We start from the raw sequence: 15284 nt of genomic DNA, 5'->3' as shown, positions 1-15284 counted from the left end.
CGAAGGTTCAGTACTGAAGAAATGCTGCACTATCGAAGGTTCAGTACTGAGGCAGTGCTGCACTATCAGAGGTTCAGTACTGAAGCAATGCTGCACTATCGAAGGTTCAGTACTGAAGCAGTGCTGCACTATCAAAGGTTCAGATACTGAAGCAATGCTGCACTATCGAAGGTTCAGTACTGAAGCAATGCTGCACTATCGAAGGTTCAGTACTGAAGCAATGCTGCACTATCAAAGGTTCAGTACTGAAGCAGTGCTGCACTATCAAAGGTTCAGTACTGAAGCAATGCTGCACTATCGAAGGTTCAGTACTGAAGCAATGCTGCACTATCGAAGGTTCAGTACTGAAGCAATGCTGCACTATCAAAGGTTCAGTACTGAAGCAGTGCTGCACTATCAAAGGTTCAGTACTGAAGCAATGCTGCACTATCGAAGGTTCAGTACTGAAGCAATGCTGCACTATCGAAGGTTCAGTACTGAAGCAATGCTGCACTATCGAAGGTTCAGTACTGAAGCAATGCTGCAATATCGAAGGTTCAGTACTGAAGCAATGCTGCACTATCGAAGGTTCAGTACTGAAGCAATGCTGCACTATCAGAGGAGCAGTACTGAAGCAATGCTGCACTATCAAAGGTTCAGTACTGAAGCAATGCTGCACTATCAAAGGTTCAGTACTGAAGCAATGCTGCACTATCGAAGGTTCAGTACTGAAGCAGTGCTGCACTATCAGAGGTTCAGTACTGAAGCAGTGCTGCACTATCAAAGGTTCAGTACTGAAGCAATGCTGCACTATCAAAGGTTCAGTACTGAAGCAATGCTGCACTATCGAAGGTTCAGTACTGAGGCAGTGCTGCACTATCGAAGGTTCAGTACTGAAGCAGTGCTGCACTATCAGAGGTTCAGTACTGAAGCAGTGCTGCACTATCAAAGGTTCAGTACTGAAGCAATGCTGCACTATCAAAGGTTCAGTACTGAAGCAATGCTGCACTATCGAAGGTTCAGTACTGAGGCAGTGCTGCACTATCAAAGGTTCAGTACTGAAGCAATGCTGCACGATCAAAGGTTCAGTACTGAAGCAATGCTGCACTATCGAAGGTTCAGTACTGAGGCAGTGCTGCACTATCGAAGGTTCAGTACTGAAGCAATGCTGCACTATCAGAGGAGCAGTACTGAGGCAGTGCTGCACTATCGAAGGTTCAGTACTGAAGCAATGCTGCACTATTGAAGGTTCAGTACTGAGGCAGTGCTGCACTATCAGAGGAGCAGTACTGAAGCAATGCTGCACTATCGAAGGTTCAGTACTGAAGCAATGCTGCACTATCAGAGGAGCAGTACTGAGGCAGTGCTGCACTATCGAAGGTTCAGTACTGAAGCAATGCTGCACTATCGAAGGTTCAGTACTGAAGCAGTGCTGCACTATCAAAGGTTCAGTACTGAAGCAATGCTGCACTATCGAAGGTTCAGTACTGAAGAAATGCTGCACTATCGAAGGTTCAGTACTGAAGCAATGCTGCACTATCGAAGGTTCAGTACTGAAGCAATGCTGCACTATCGAAGGTTCAGTACTGAATCAGTGCTGCACTATCAAAGGTTCAGTACTGAAGCAATGCTGCACTATCGAAGGTTCAGTACTGAAGAAATGCTGCACTATCGAAGGTTCAGTACTGAAGCAGTGCTGCACTATCGAAGGTTCAGTACTGAAGCAATGCTGCACTATCGAAGGTTCAGTACTGAAGAAATGCTGCACTATCGAAGGTTCAGTACTGAATCAGTGCTGCACTATCAAAGGTTCAGTACTGAGGCAATGCAGCACTATCGAAGGTTCAGTACTGAAGAAATGCTGCACTATCGAAGGTTCAGTACTGAAGCAATGCCGCACTATCGAAGGTTCAGTACGGAAGCAATGCTGCACTATCGAAGGTTCAGTACTGAAGCAATGCTGCACTATCAGAGGAGCAGTACTGAAGCAATGCTGCACTATCGAAGGTTCAGTACTGAAGCAATGCTGCACTATCGAAGGTTCAGTACTGAAGCAATGCTGCACTATCGAAGGTTCAGTACTGAAGCAATGCTGCACAATCGAAGGTTCAGTACTGAGGCAGTGCTGCACCATCGAAGGTTCAGTACTGAAGCAATGCTGCACTATCAGAGGAGCAGTACTGAAGCAATGCTGCACTATCGAAGGTTCAGTACTGAAGCAATGCTGCACAATCGAAGGTTCAGTACTGAGGCAGTGCTGCACCATCGAAGGTTCAGTACTGAAGCAATGCTGCACTATCAGAGGAGCAGTACTGAAGCAATGCTGCACTATCAAAGGTTCAGTACTGAAGCAATGCTGCACAATCGAAGGTTCAGTACTGAGGCAGTGCTGCACCATCGAAGGTTCAGTACTGAAGCAATGCTGCTCTATCAGAGGAGCAGTACTGAAGCAATGCTGCACTATCGAAGGTTCAGGACTGAGGCAGTGCTGCACTATCAAAGGTTCAGTACTGAAGCAGTGCTGCACTATCAAAGGAGCAGTACTGAGGCAATGCTGCACTATCGAAGGTTCAGTACTGAAGAAATGCTGCACTATCGAAGGTTCAGTACTGAGGCAGTGCTGCACTATCAGAGGTTCAGTACTGAAGCAATGCTGCACTATCGAAGGTTCAGTACTGAGGCAGTGCTGCACTATCAGAGGTTCAGTACTGAAGCAATGCTGCACTATCGAAGGTTCAGTACTGAGGCAGTGCTGCACTATCAAAGGTTCAGTACTGAAGCTGTGCTGCACTATCAAAGGTTCAGTACTGAAGCAATGCTGCACTATCGAAGGTTCAGTACTGAAGCAATGCTGCACGATCAAAGGTTCAGTACTGAAGCAATGCTGCACTATCGAAGGTTCAGTACTGAGGCAGTGCTGCACTATCGAAGGTTCAGTACTGAAGCAATGCTGCACTATGAGAGGAGCAGTACTGAGGCAGTGCTGCACTATCGAAGGTTCAGTACTGAAGCAGTGCTGCACTATCAAAGGTTCAGTACTGAAGCAATGCTGCACTATCAGAGGTTCAGTACTGAAGCAATGCTGCACTATCGAAGGTTCAGTACTGAAGCAGTGCTGCACTATCAAAGGTTCAGTACTGAAGCAATGCTGCACTATCGAAGGTTCAGTACTGAAGCAATGCTGCACTATCGAAGGTTCAGTACTGAAGCAATGCTGCACTATCAAAGGTTCAGTACTGAAGCAGTGCTGCACTATCAAAGGTTCAGTACTGAAGCAATGCTGCACTATCGAAGGTTCAGTACTGAAGCAATGCTGCACTATCGAAGGTTCAGTACTGAAGCAATGCTGCACTATCAAAGGTTCAGTACTGAAGCAGTGCTGCACTATCAAAGGTTCAGTACTGAAGCAATGCTGCACTATCGAAGGTTCAGTACTGAAGCAATGCTGCACTATCGAAGGTTCAGTACTGAAGCAATGCTGCACTATCGAAGGTTCAGTACTGAAGCAATGCTGCACTATCGAAGGTTCAGTACTGAAGCAATGCTGCACTATCGAAGGTTCAGTACTGAAGCAGTGCTGCACTATCAGAGGTTCAGTACTGAAGCAGTGCTGCACTATCAAAGGTTCAGTACTGAAGCAATGCTGCACTATCAAAGGTTCAGTACTGAAGCAATGCTGCACTATCGAAGGTTCAGTACTGAGGAGGTGCTGCACTATCGAAGGTTCAGTACTGAAGCAATGCTGCACTATCAGAGGAGCAGTACTGAGGCAGTGCTGCACTATCGAAGGTTCAGTACTGAAGCAGTGCTGCAATATCAAAGGAGCAGTACTGAGGCAATGCTGCACTATCGAAGGTTCAGTACTGAGGCAGTGCTGCACTATCAAAGGTTCAGTACTGAAGCAATGCTGCACGATCAAAGGTTCAGTACTGAAGCAATGCAGCACTATCGAAGGTTCAGTACTGAGGCAGTGCTGCACTATCGAAGGTTCAGTACTGAAGCAATGCTGCACTATCGAAGGTTCAGTACTGAGGCAGTGCTGCACTATCAGAGGAGCAGTACTGAAGCAATGCTGCACTATCGAAGGTTCAGTACTGAAGCAATGCTGCACTATCAGAGGAGCAGTACTGAGGCAGTGCTGCACTATCGAAGGTTCAGTACTGAAGCAATGCTGCACTATCGAAGGTTCAGTACTGAAGCAGTGCTGCACTATCAAAGGTTCAGTACTGAAGCAATGCTGCACTATCGAAGGTTCAGTACTGAAGAAATGCTGCACTATCGAAGGTTCAGTACTGAAGCAATGCTGCACTATCGAAGGTTCAGTACTGAAGAAATGCTGCACTATCGAAGGTTCAGTACTGAATCAGTGCTGCACTATCAAAGGTTCAGTACTGAAGCAATGCTGCACTATCGAAGGTTCAGTACTGAAGAAATGCTGCACTATCGAAGGTTCAGTACTGAAGCAGTGCTGCACTATCGAAGGTTCAGTACTGAAGCAATGCTGCACTATCGAAGGTTCAGTACTGAAGAAATGCTGCACTATCGAAGGTTCAGTACTGAATCAGTGCTGCACTATCAAAGGTTCAGTACTGAGGCAATGCAGCACTATCGAAGGTTCAGTACTGAAGAAATGCTGCACTATCGAAGGTTCAGTACTGAAGCAATGCCGCACTATCGAAGGTTCAGTACGGAAGCAATGCTGCACTATCGAAGGTTCAGTACTGAAGCAATGCTGCACTATCAGAGGAGCAGTACTGAAGCAATGCTGCACTATCGAAGGTTCAGTACTGAAGCAATGCTGCACTATCGAAGGTTCAGTACTGAAGCAATGCTGCACTATCGAAGGTTCAGTACTGAAGCAATGCTGCACAATCGAAGGTTCAGTACTGAGGCAGTGCTGCACCATCGAAGGTTCAGTACTGAAGCAATGCTGCACTATCAGAGGAGCAGTACTGAAGCAATGCTGCACTATCGAAGGTTCAGTACTGAAGCAATGCTGCACAATCGAAGGTTCAGTACTGAGGCAGTGCTGCACCATCGAAGGTTCAGTACTGAAGCAATGCTGCTCTATCAGAGGAGCAGTACTGAAGCAATGCTGCACTATCGAAGGTTCAGTACTGAAGCAATGCTGCACTATCGAAGGTTCAGTACTGAAGAAATGCTGCACTATCGAAGGTTCAGTACTGAGGCAGTGCTGCACTATCAGAGGAGCAGTACTGAAGCAATGCTGCACTATCAGATGGGCAGTACTGAAGAAATGCTGCACTATCGAAGGTTCAGTACTGAAGCAATGCTGCACTATCAAAGGTTCAGTACTGAAGCAATGCTGCACTATCAAAGGTTAAGTACTGAAGAAATGCTGCACTATCGAAGGTTCAGTACTGAGGCAGTGCTGCACTATCAGACGGGCAGTACTGAAGCAATGCTGCACTATCAAAGGTTCAGCACTGAAGCAACGCTGCACTATCGAAGGTTCAGTACTGAGGCAGTGCTGCACTATCGAAGGTTCAGTACTGAAGAAATGCTGCACTATCGAAGGTTCAGTACTGAAGCAATGCTGCACTATCGAAGGTTCAGTACTGAACCAATGCTGCACTATTGAAGGTTCAGTCCTGAAGCAATGCTGCACTATCGAAGGTTCAGTTCTGAAGCAATGCTGCACTATCGAAGGTTCAGTACTGAAGCAATGCTGCACTATCGATGGTTCAGTACTGAAGCAATGCTGCACTATCAGAGGAGCAGTACTGAAGCAATGCTGCACTATTGACGGTTCAGTACTGAAGCAGTGCTGCACTATTGAAGGTTCAGTCCTGAAGCAATGCTGCACTATCAGAGGTTCAGTACTGAAGCAGTGCTGCACTATTGAAGGTTCAGTCCTGAAGCAATGCTGCACTATCGAAGGTTCAGTACTGAAGCAATGCTGCACTATCGAAGGTTCAGTACTGAAGCAATGCTGCACTATCAGACGGGCAGTACTGAAGCAATGCTGCACGATTCAAGGTTCAGTACTGAAGCAATGCTGCACTATCAAAGGTTCAGTACTGAAGCAATGCTGCACTATCGAAGGTTCAGTCCTGAAGCAATGCTGAACTATCAAAGGTTCAGTACTGAAGCAATGCTGCACTATCAAAGGTTCAGTACTGAAGCAATGCTGCACTATAAGACGGGCAGTACTGAAGCAATGCTGCACTCTCAAAGGTTCAGTACTGAAGCAATGCTGCACGATCAAAGGTTCAGTACTGAAGCAATGCTGCACTATCAAAGGTTCAGTACTGAAGCAATGCTGCACTATAAGACGGGCAGTACTGAAGCAATGCTGCACTCTCAAAGGTTCAGTACTGAAGCAATGCTGCACGATCAAAGGTTCAGTACTGAAGCAATGCTGCACTATCAAAGGTTCAGTACTGAAGCAGTGCTGCACGATCAAAGGTTCAGTACTGAAGCAATGCTGCACTATCAAAGGTTCAGTACTGAAGAAATGCTGCACTATCAGAGGAGCAGTACTGAGGCAGTGCTGCACTATCGAAGGTTCAGTACTGAAGCAGTGCTGCACGATCAAAGGTTCAGTACTGAAGCAATGCTGCACTATCAAAGGTTCAGTACTGAAGCAATGCTGCACGATCAAAGGTTCAGTACTGAAGCAATGCTGCACTATCAAAGGTTCAGTACTGAAGAAATGCTGCACTATCAGAGGAGCAGTACTGAGGCAGTGCTGCACTATCGAAGGTTCAGTACTGAAGCAATGCTGCACTATCAGACAGGCAGTACTGAGGCAGTGCTGCACGATCAAAGGTTCAGTACTGAAGCAATGCTGCACTATCAGAGGAGCAGTACTGAGGCAGTGCTGCACTATCGAAGGTTCAGTACTGAAGCAATGCTGCACTATCAGACAGGCAGTACTGAGGCAGTGCTGCACGATCAAAGGTTCAGTACTGAAGCAATGCTGCACTCTCAAAGGTTCAGTACTGAAGCAATGCTGCACGATCAAAGGTTCAGTACTGAAGCAATGCTGCACTATCAAAGGTTCAGTACTGAGGCAGTGCTGCACTATCGAAGGTTCAGTACTGAAGCAGTGCTGCACGATCAAAGGTTCAGTACTGAAGCAATGCTGCACTATCAAAGGTTCAGTACTGAAGAAATGCTGCACTATCAGAGGAGCAGTACTGAGGCAGTGCTGCACTATCGAAGGTTCAGTACTGAAGCAATGCTGCACTATCAGACAGGCAGTACTGAGGCAGTGCTGCACGATCAAAGGTTCAGTACTGAAGCAATGCTGCACTATCGAAGGTTCAGTACTGAAGCAATGCTGCACTATCAGACAGGCAGTACTGAAGAAATGCTGCACGATGAAAGGTTCAGTACTGAAGCAATGCTGCACTATCAAAGGTTCAGTACTGAAGCAATGCTGCACGATCAAAGGTTCAGTACCGAAGCAATGCTGCACGATCAAAGGTTCAGTACTGAAGCAATGCTGCACTATCGAAGGTTCAGTACTGAAGCAATGCTGCACGATCAAAGGTTCAGTACTGAAGCAATGCTGCACTATCAAAGGTTCAGTACTGAGGCAGTGCTGCACGATCAAAGGTTCAGTACTGAAGCAATGCTGCACTCTCAAAGGTTCAGTACTGAAGCAATGCTGCACGATCAAAGGTTCAGTACTGAAGCAATGCTGCACTATCAAAGGTTCAGTACTGAGGCAGTGCTGCACTATCGAAGGTTCAGTACTGAAGCAGTGCTGCACGATCAAAGGTTCAGTACTGAAGCAATGCTGCACTATCAAAGGTTCAGTACTGAAGAAATGCTGCACTATCAGAGGAGCAGTACTGAGGCAGTGCTGCACTATCGAAGGTTCAGTACTGAAGCAATGCTGCACTATCAGACAGGCAGTACTGAGGCAGTGCTGCACGATCAAAGGTTCAGTACTGAAGCAATGCTGCACTATCGAAGGTTCAGTACTGAAGCAATGCTGCACTATCAAACAGGCAGTACTGAAGAAATGCTGCACGATGAAAGGTTCAGTACTGAAGCAATGCTGCACTATCAAAGGTTCAGTACTGAAGCAATGCTGCACGATCAAAGGTTCAGTACTGAAGCAATGCTGCACTATCGGAGGGGCAGTACTGAAGCAGTGCTGCACTATCAAAGGTTCAGTACTGAAGCAATGCTGCACGATCAAAGGTTCAGTACTGAAGCAATGCTGCACTATCGAAGGTTCAGTACTGAAGCAATGCTGCACGATCAAAGGTTCAGTACTGAAGCAATGCTGCACTATCAAAGTTTCAGTACTGAAGCAATGCTGCACTATCGGAGGGGCAGTACTGAAGCAGTGCTGCACTATCAAAGGTTCAGTACTGAAGCAATGCTGCACTATCGAAGGTTCAGTACTGAAGCAATGCTGCACGATCAAAGGTTCAGTACTGAAGCAATGCTGCACTATCAAAGGTTCAGTACTGAAGCGGTGCTGCACTATCGAAGGTTCAGTACTGAAGCAATGCTGCACGATCAAAGGTTCAGTACCGAAGCAATGCTGCACGATCAAAGGTTCAGTACTGAAGCAATGCTGCACTATCGAAGGTTCAGTACTGAAGCAATGCTGCACGATCAAAGGTTCAGTACTGAAGCAATGCTGCACTATCAAAGTTTCAGTACTGAAGCAATGCTGCACTATCGGAGGGGCAGTACTGAAGCAGTGCTGCACTATCAAAGGTTCAGTACCGAAGCAATGCTGCACTATCGAAGGTTCAGTACTGAAGCAATGCTGCACGATCAAAGGTTCAGTACTGAAGCAATGCTGCACTATCAAAGGTTCAGTACTGAAGCAATGCTGCACTATCGAAGATTCAGCACTGAAGCAGTGCTGCACTATCGAAGGTTCAGTACTGAAGCAATGCTGCACTATCGAAGGTTCAGTACTGAAGCAATGCTGCACTATCAAAGGTTCAGTACTGAAGCAATGCTGCACTATCAGACGGGCAGTACTGAAGCAATGCTGCACTATCGAAGGTTCAGTACTGAAGCAATGCTGCACTTTCGAAGGTTCAGTACTGAAGCAGTGCTGCACTATCGAAGGTTCAGTACTGAAGCAGTGCTGCACTATCGAAGGTTCAGTACTGAAGCAATGCTGCACTATCGAAGGTTCAGCACTGAAGAAATGCTGCACTATTGAAGGTTCAGTCCTGAAGCAATGCTGCACTCTCGAAGGTTCAGTACTGAAGCAATGCTGCACTATCAAAGGTTCAGTACTGCAGAAATGCTGCACTATCGAAGGTTCAGTACTGAAGCAATGCTGCACTATCGAAGGTTCAGTACTGAAGAAATACTGCACTATCGAAGGTTCAGTACTGAAGCAATGCTGCACTATCGAAGGTTCAGTACTGAAGCAATGCTGCACTATCAGAGGAGCAGTACTGAAGCAATGCTGCACTATCGAACGTTCAGTACTGAAGCAGTGCTGCACTATCAGAGTAGCAGTACTGAAGCAATGCTGCACTATCAGAGGAGCAGTACTGAAGCAATGCTGCACTATCAGAGGAGCAGTACTGAAGCAATGCTGCACGATCAAAGGTTCAGTACTGAAGCAATGCTGCACTATCGAAGGTTCAGTACTGAGGCAATGCTGCACTATCGAAGGTTCAGTACTGAAGCAATGCTGCACTATCGAAGGTTCAGTACTGAAGCAATGCTGCACTATCGAAGGTTCAGTACTGAGGCAATGCTGCACTATCGTAGGTTCAGTACTGAAGCAATGCTGCACTATCGAAGGTTCAGTACTGAAGCAATGCTGCACTATCAGAGGAGCAGTACTGAAGCAATGCTGCACTATCGAAGGTTCAGTACTGAAGCAGTGCTGCACTATCAGAGGAGCAGTACTGAAGCAATGCTGCACTATCGAAGGTTCAGTACTGAAGCAATGCTGCACTATCGCAGGTTCAGTACTGAGGCAATGCTGCACTATCGAAGGTTCAGTACTGAAGCAATGCTGCACTATCAGAGGAGCAGTACTGAAGCAATGCTGCACTATCGAAGGTTCAGTACTGAAGCAGTGCTGCACTATCAGAGGAGCAGTACTGAAGCAATGCTGCACTATCAGAGGAGCAGTACTGAAGCAATGCTGCACTATCAGAGGAGCAGTACTGAAGCAATGCTGCACGATCAAAGGTTCAGTACTGAAGCAATGCTGCACTATCGAAGGTTCAGTACTGAGGCAATGCTGCACTATCGAAGGTTCAGTACTGAAGCAATGCTGCACTATCGAAGGTTCAGTACTGAAGCAATGCTGCACTATCGAAGGTTCAGTACTGAAGCAATGCTGCACTATCGAAGGTTCAGTACTGAGGCCATGCTGCACTATCGAAGGTTCAGTACTGAAGCAATGCTGCACTATCGAAGGTTCAGTACTGAAGCAATGCTGCACTATCAGAGGAGCAGTACTGAAGCAATGCTGCACGATCAAAGGTTCAGTACTGAAGCAATGCTGCACTATCGAAGGTTCAGTACTGAGGCAATGCTGCACTATCGAAGGTTCAGTACTGAAGCAATGCTGCACTATCGAAGGTTCAGTACTGAAGCAATGCTGCACTATCGAAGGTTCAGTACTGAAGCAATGCTGCACTATCGAAGGTTCAGTACTGAGGCCATGCTGCACTATCGAAGGTTCAGTACTGAAGCAATGCTGCACTATCGAAGGTTCAGTACTGAAGCAGTGCTGCACTATCAGAGGAGCAGTACTGAAGCAATGCTGCACTATCGAAGGTTCAGTACTGAAGCAATGCTGCACTATCGCAGGTTCAGTACTGAGGCAATGCTGCACTATCGAAGGTTCAGTACTGAAGCAGTGCTGCACTATCAAAGGTTCAGTACTGAAGCAATGCTGCACTATCGAAGGTTCAGTACTGAAGCAGTGCTGCACTATCGAAGGTTCAGTACTGAAGCAATGCTGCACTATCGAAGGTTCAGTCCTGAAGTAATGCTGCACTATCGAAGGTTCAGTCCTGAAGCAATGCTGCACTATCGAAGGTTCAGTACTGAAGCAATGCTGCACTATCAGACGGGCAGTACTGAAGCAATGCTGCACTATCAGACGGGCAGTACTGAAGCAATGCTGCACTATCGAAGGTTCAGTACTGAAGCAATGCTGCACTATCGAAGGTTCAGTCCTGAAGTAATGCTGCACTATAGAAGGTTCAGTCCTGAAGCAATGCTGCACTATCAAAGGTTCAGTACTGAAGCAATGCTGCACTATCGAAGGTTCAGTACTGAGGCAGTGCTGCACTATCAAAGGTTCAGTACTGAAGCAATGCTGCACTATCGAAGGTTCAGTACTGAAGCAATGCTGCACTATCAAAGGTTCAGTACTGAAGCAATGCTGCACTATCAAAGGTTCAGTACTGAAGCAATGCTGCACTATCAAAGGTTCAGTACTGAAGCAATGCTGCACTATCGGAGGGGCAGTACTGAAGCAATGCTGCACTATCGGAGGGGCAGTACTGAAGCAATGCTGCACTATCGGAGGGGCAGTACTGAGGCACCCTTGTGCAACTTAACCAGTACAATACCAGTCGGGGTCGCTGAATAGAAGCACTTTGATGGATATTCTTTTGGATTCTCTTTCATCGGGTCTAACAGCTGAATCAGTTCCTCATCCTGATTAGCTGCCTATTCTGCCCTAGTGATTACATTAACTGTGTCAGGCCCCTCTCGAGGGGGTGTCATGCACTCCCAGTGTTAATGTTTTGCCTGTCATGTTGCCCTTTGAATGTACTGAACCAGTGGGATTCCCAAGTCCATGAATTACCTTACAATTATGTTTCTCCTTTCAAAAATCTTCCCAAAATGGTGTGTGTTTTATGGGTTTATCTTTATGATTGGCAAAACCAGTTTCTTCCCAGAACACAAGGTCTTGGTTGTAAGCCCGTTTACAATAGTCACTATCTGTACAAATTAATGCGGGCTGAATAGTTTCCGCCTTTTCTCAAGCATACCATCATGTTGCAGCTTCAGCGTACTTAAACTGTGTCAGGACCTAATCTCAACTGGGATTTAAAGGGAACTTTTAAAGGAAATTTCCAATCCTCAAAAGTAGAATGAGGGAGTTCTGATTTAAGATCCACAAACCGTGATCAAGCGTTTGCCATCTCTAGATTCTTAAATCAGGGGCTTAATACCACTGACAGTAAACACTCCTTCTGTATTTACAAATCTAAAATATACTCAAGACTAACATATCAGTACAGGATTCTGTTAACAACAAGACCACATTTTTGGGAACCAACTGAAGTGATTTATGACTTTAACCCCTTATCGGGACGAAACCAAATCAGGAGCACATCCCTATGAATCACATTTAATCAAGTTCAAACCAGACAAATTCTAATAGACTCTTATTTGGGTTCAAAGAATGAATGAGCTTTCCCTCAAAGAAAGGAAACCAACAGAGAATACTATCATCTTTCGGATAGCCTGTTATTAATATTATGGCTAAGTCATAACTATCCCAGATATTATAAGCACAAAAGAACTAGGAGCAGGAGTAGGCAATTCAGCCCTTCAAGCCTGCTCCGCCATTCAATACGATCATGACTGATCTCATCTCAGCCTCAACTCCACTTTCCTGCCCGTTCTCCATAACCCTTCAACCCATTACTGATTAAAAATCTGTCTATCTCCTCCTTAAATTTACTCAACGTCCCGGCATCCACCGCACTCTGGGATAGTGAATTCCACAGACTCACCACCCTTTGAGAGAAGTAATTTCTCCTCACCTCTGTTTTAAATCTGCTACCCCTTATCCTAAAACTATGACCTCTCGTTCGAGATTGCCACACCAGAGGAAACATCCTCTCTACGTCTACTTTGTCAATCCCCTTAATCATCTTATATACCTGTTGGAGAAAATCCAGATTGTGCCCAATTGTTGAACAAATTCTCCGGACTCAGACGTTGAGAACAAACACTTTATTGCATGATATCATGGGGGAGCACACCTTACCTAAAGGCAGTCCAGTGCTCCCCCCCCGAGCTACAAATTGCCGTGGACTTATATAGTATAAAAGAAGCAGAGCTAGCAGTTTCACAATTAAGCATAAACCACAGGATAACCACAAGACCACCTGCAGCTCTGTGCCCTTTGCAAAGTCCGAGGTCAGTAGAGCATTAGTTCGAGCATAACAAGCTCTTGTTCCCTATTTAACGTACACACTCCAGGTACTATATTTGGCCGTTACTTCTGGCTAGGTTGCACAAACATGATAAAAGCGGACGAGTCAGTAACGAACAGTCTGCGTTCACTTCCCCAAAATCCATCATGAGCTCTGTCCCTTCCTAAGCCAGATGATTGTGGTCAGTTGCTCTGTCTACATTTCCTGACCATTGGTTAGGTTAGCTACAAGCTGCGTCCTGTTTTTCTATTTCTACAAAGTTAAGTAATAATTAGCAAAGCTCAGAATATTCTCCAACAATACCTCAATTAAATCTCCTCTCATTCTTCTCTCTTCATAAGACAAACCCCTCATCTCTAGAATCAATCTAGTGAACCTCCTCTGAACTGCCTCAAATGCAACTACATCCCTCCTCAAGTAAGGGGACCAAAACTGTATGCAATACTCCAGGTGCGATCTCACTAATGCCTTGTACAGTTGCAGCAACTCTTCCCTACTTTGAGATTCTATTCCTTTAGCAATAAATGCCAAAATTACATCTGCCTTCCTTATCATCTGCTGTACCTGCAAACTAGTTTTCTGCGATTCATGCATGAGGACACCTAGATCCCTTTGCACCGAAGCAAGGGGCTGGGAACTCTCTTCAATACCTATCTCTCCACTTAAAGAGACACAGAGGGGGGATTCTTGTAGTTGTATACAGAATACTACATGAGACGATTCATTAACATTTTTAGATTTTTAAAGAATTTAGCATGCAATGGACTTCGAAGTGGATAAGTATATCACAATATCAAATATTACTAAAAGATGTAACATAATCTTATTTCTAACATAGAATCCAAAGTTTAAACTTGCTAATGTTACAGCAAAATATCTTAGAATATCCATCAAAATTGAAAGTAAACTTTTATCTTAAATCCCCCGAGTACTGAACCTGTGATAGTGCAGAACAACCTCATAGTGAACCTGTGATAGTGCAGCACTGCCTCAGTACTGAACCTGTGATCGTGTACCAAATTGGTCAGTGTGCCGTCAGTATTAATTGTGGATAGTAGACTTTGGGTCAAAGTTTTACAGTATGCTTATCTTTAAGGCATCTATGGTAACACTGAGCCACACCTGGTTCAGACTTGTGACATCACAACCCTGTGATGATGCTTAAGGGCTATATACTTAATCTACCCAGCAACAGCTTACCTACAGTATACTACATCTCCCCTCAAGTCTCTGACTTCATTCTTCAGGTCTGTAACATTGGGAGGTTCTCACAACTCTGTCACAGCATGTTCTTGTTTGGGCTGTTGGGTCTTTCGGTTCTGCTTCCTCACTTTCCTGTGGGTGAGTGGAACTACCAGATGACTCAGACTGTCTGCTTTTGTGCCTGCTGAAAATCCTCATTCTGCTTCGATAGTATTTTCATGGCTCGAACGCCTCTCTCCACTTCTCCATTACCCTGGGGTTACCTCGGTGAACTTGTAACATGGCCAAACCCATATGTTTCTGTGAAATCTTTGAAGGCTTCATTCGTGAATTAGAGTCATAGAGAGAGACAGCACTGAAACAGGCCCTTTGGCCCACCGAGTCTGTGCTGACCATCAACCACCCATTTATACTAATCCTACATTGATCCCATATTCCTTACCACATCCCCACAATTCTCCTTCCACCTACCTACACTAGGAGCAATTTACAATGGCCAATTTGCCTATCAACCTGCAAGTCTTTGGCTGTGGGAGGAAACCAGAGCACCGAGTAGAAACCCACGCAGTCATAGGGAGAACTTGCAAACTCCACACAGGCAGTACCCAGAACTGAACCCAGGTCACTGGAGCTGTGAGGCTGTGGTGTGAACCAGTGCACCACTGTGCCACCCCATATTGTGGACCATTAACATTGATCACTAGGTCCGGAATGCCATGTGTGGCGAGCATTTCTTTTACTGATTTGATTATGGCTTCAGAATTCTGACCATGTATTGATTCGACTTCAACCCATCTGGAGTAATAGTCGACGACAATTAGGGAAATCTTCCCATTATGTTCAAATAGGCCCATTGCCAGGCACTCCCATGGCCTGGATGGAAATGAAGACAACATCAGTGGCTCTCTCGTGCCTTGTCTGGTAGTAGATCATGTGATACACCTG

At 45.6% G+C, this 15284-nt stretch overlaps 1 protein-coding gene across 1 annotated transcript in view; it reads right to left on the bottom strand.

Annotated features, from left to right (window-relative positions):
• LOC137345661 (uncharacterized) overlaps window positions 1-14395 on the bottom strand; it is a 156392-nt gene extending 141997 nt beyond the window's left edge. Inside the window, exon 1 of the mRNA XM_068008915.1 lies at window positions 14337-14395. The gene's annotated coding sequence lies outside the window, so the exon portion shown is untranslated. The remainder of the gene's footprint in view (window positions 1-14336) is intronic.
• Window positions 14396-15284: the final 889 nt, after the last annotated feature.

The sequence above is a fragment of the Heterodontus francisci genome, chromosome 29 (genome assembly GCF_036365525.1).
Source record: "Heterodontus francisci isolate sHetFra1 chromosome 29, sHetFra1.hap1, whole genome shotgun sequence".
Lineage (NCBI taxonomy): Eukaryota > Metazoa > Chordata > Chondrichthyes > Heterodontiformes > Heterodontidae > Heterodontus > Heterodontus francisci.
Note: the sequence above shows the minus strand (reverse complement) of the source record. Positions and strands in the feature narration are given on the sequence as shown.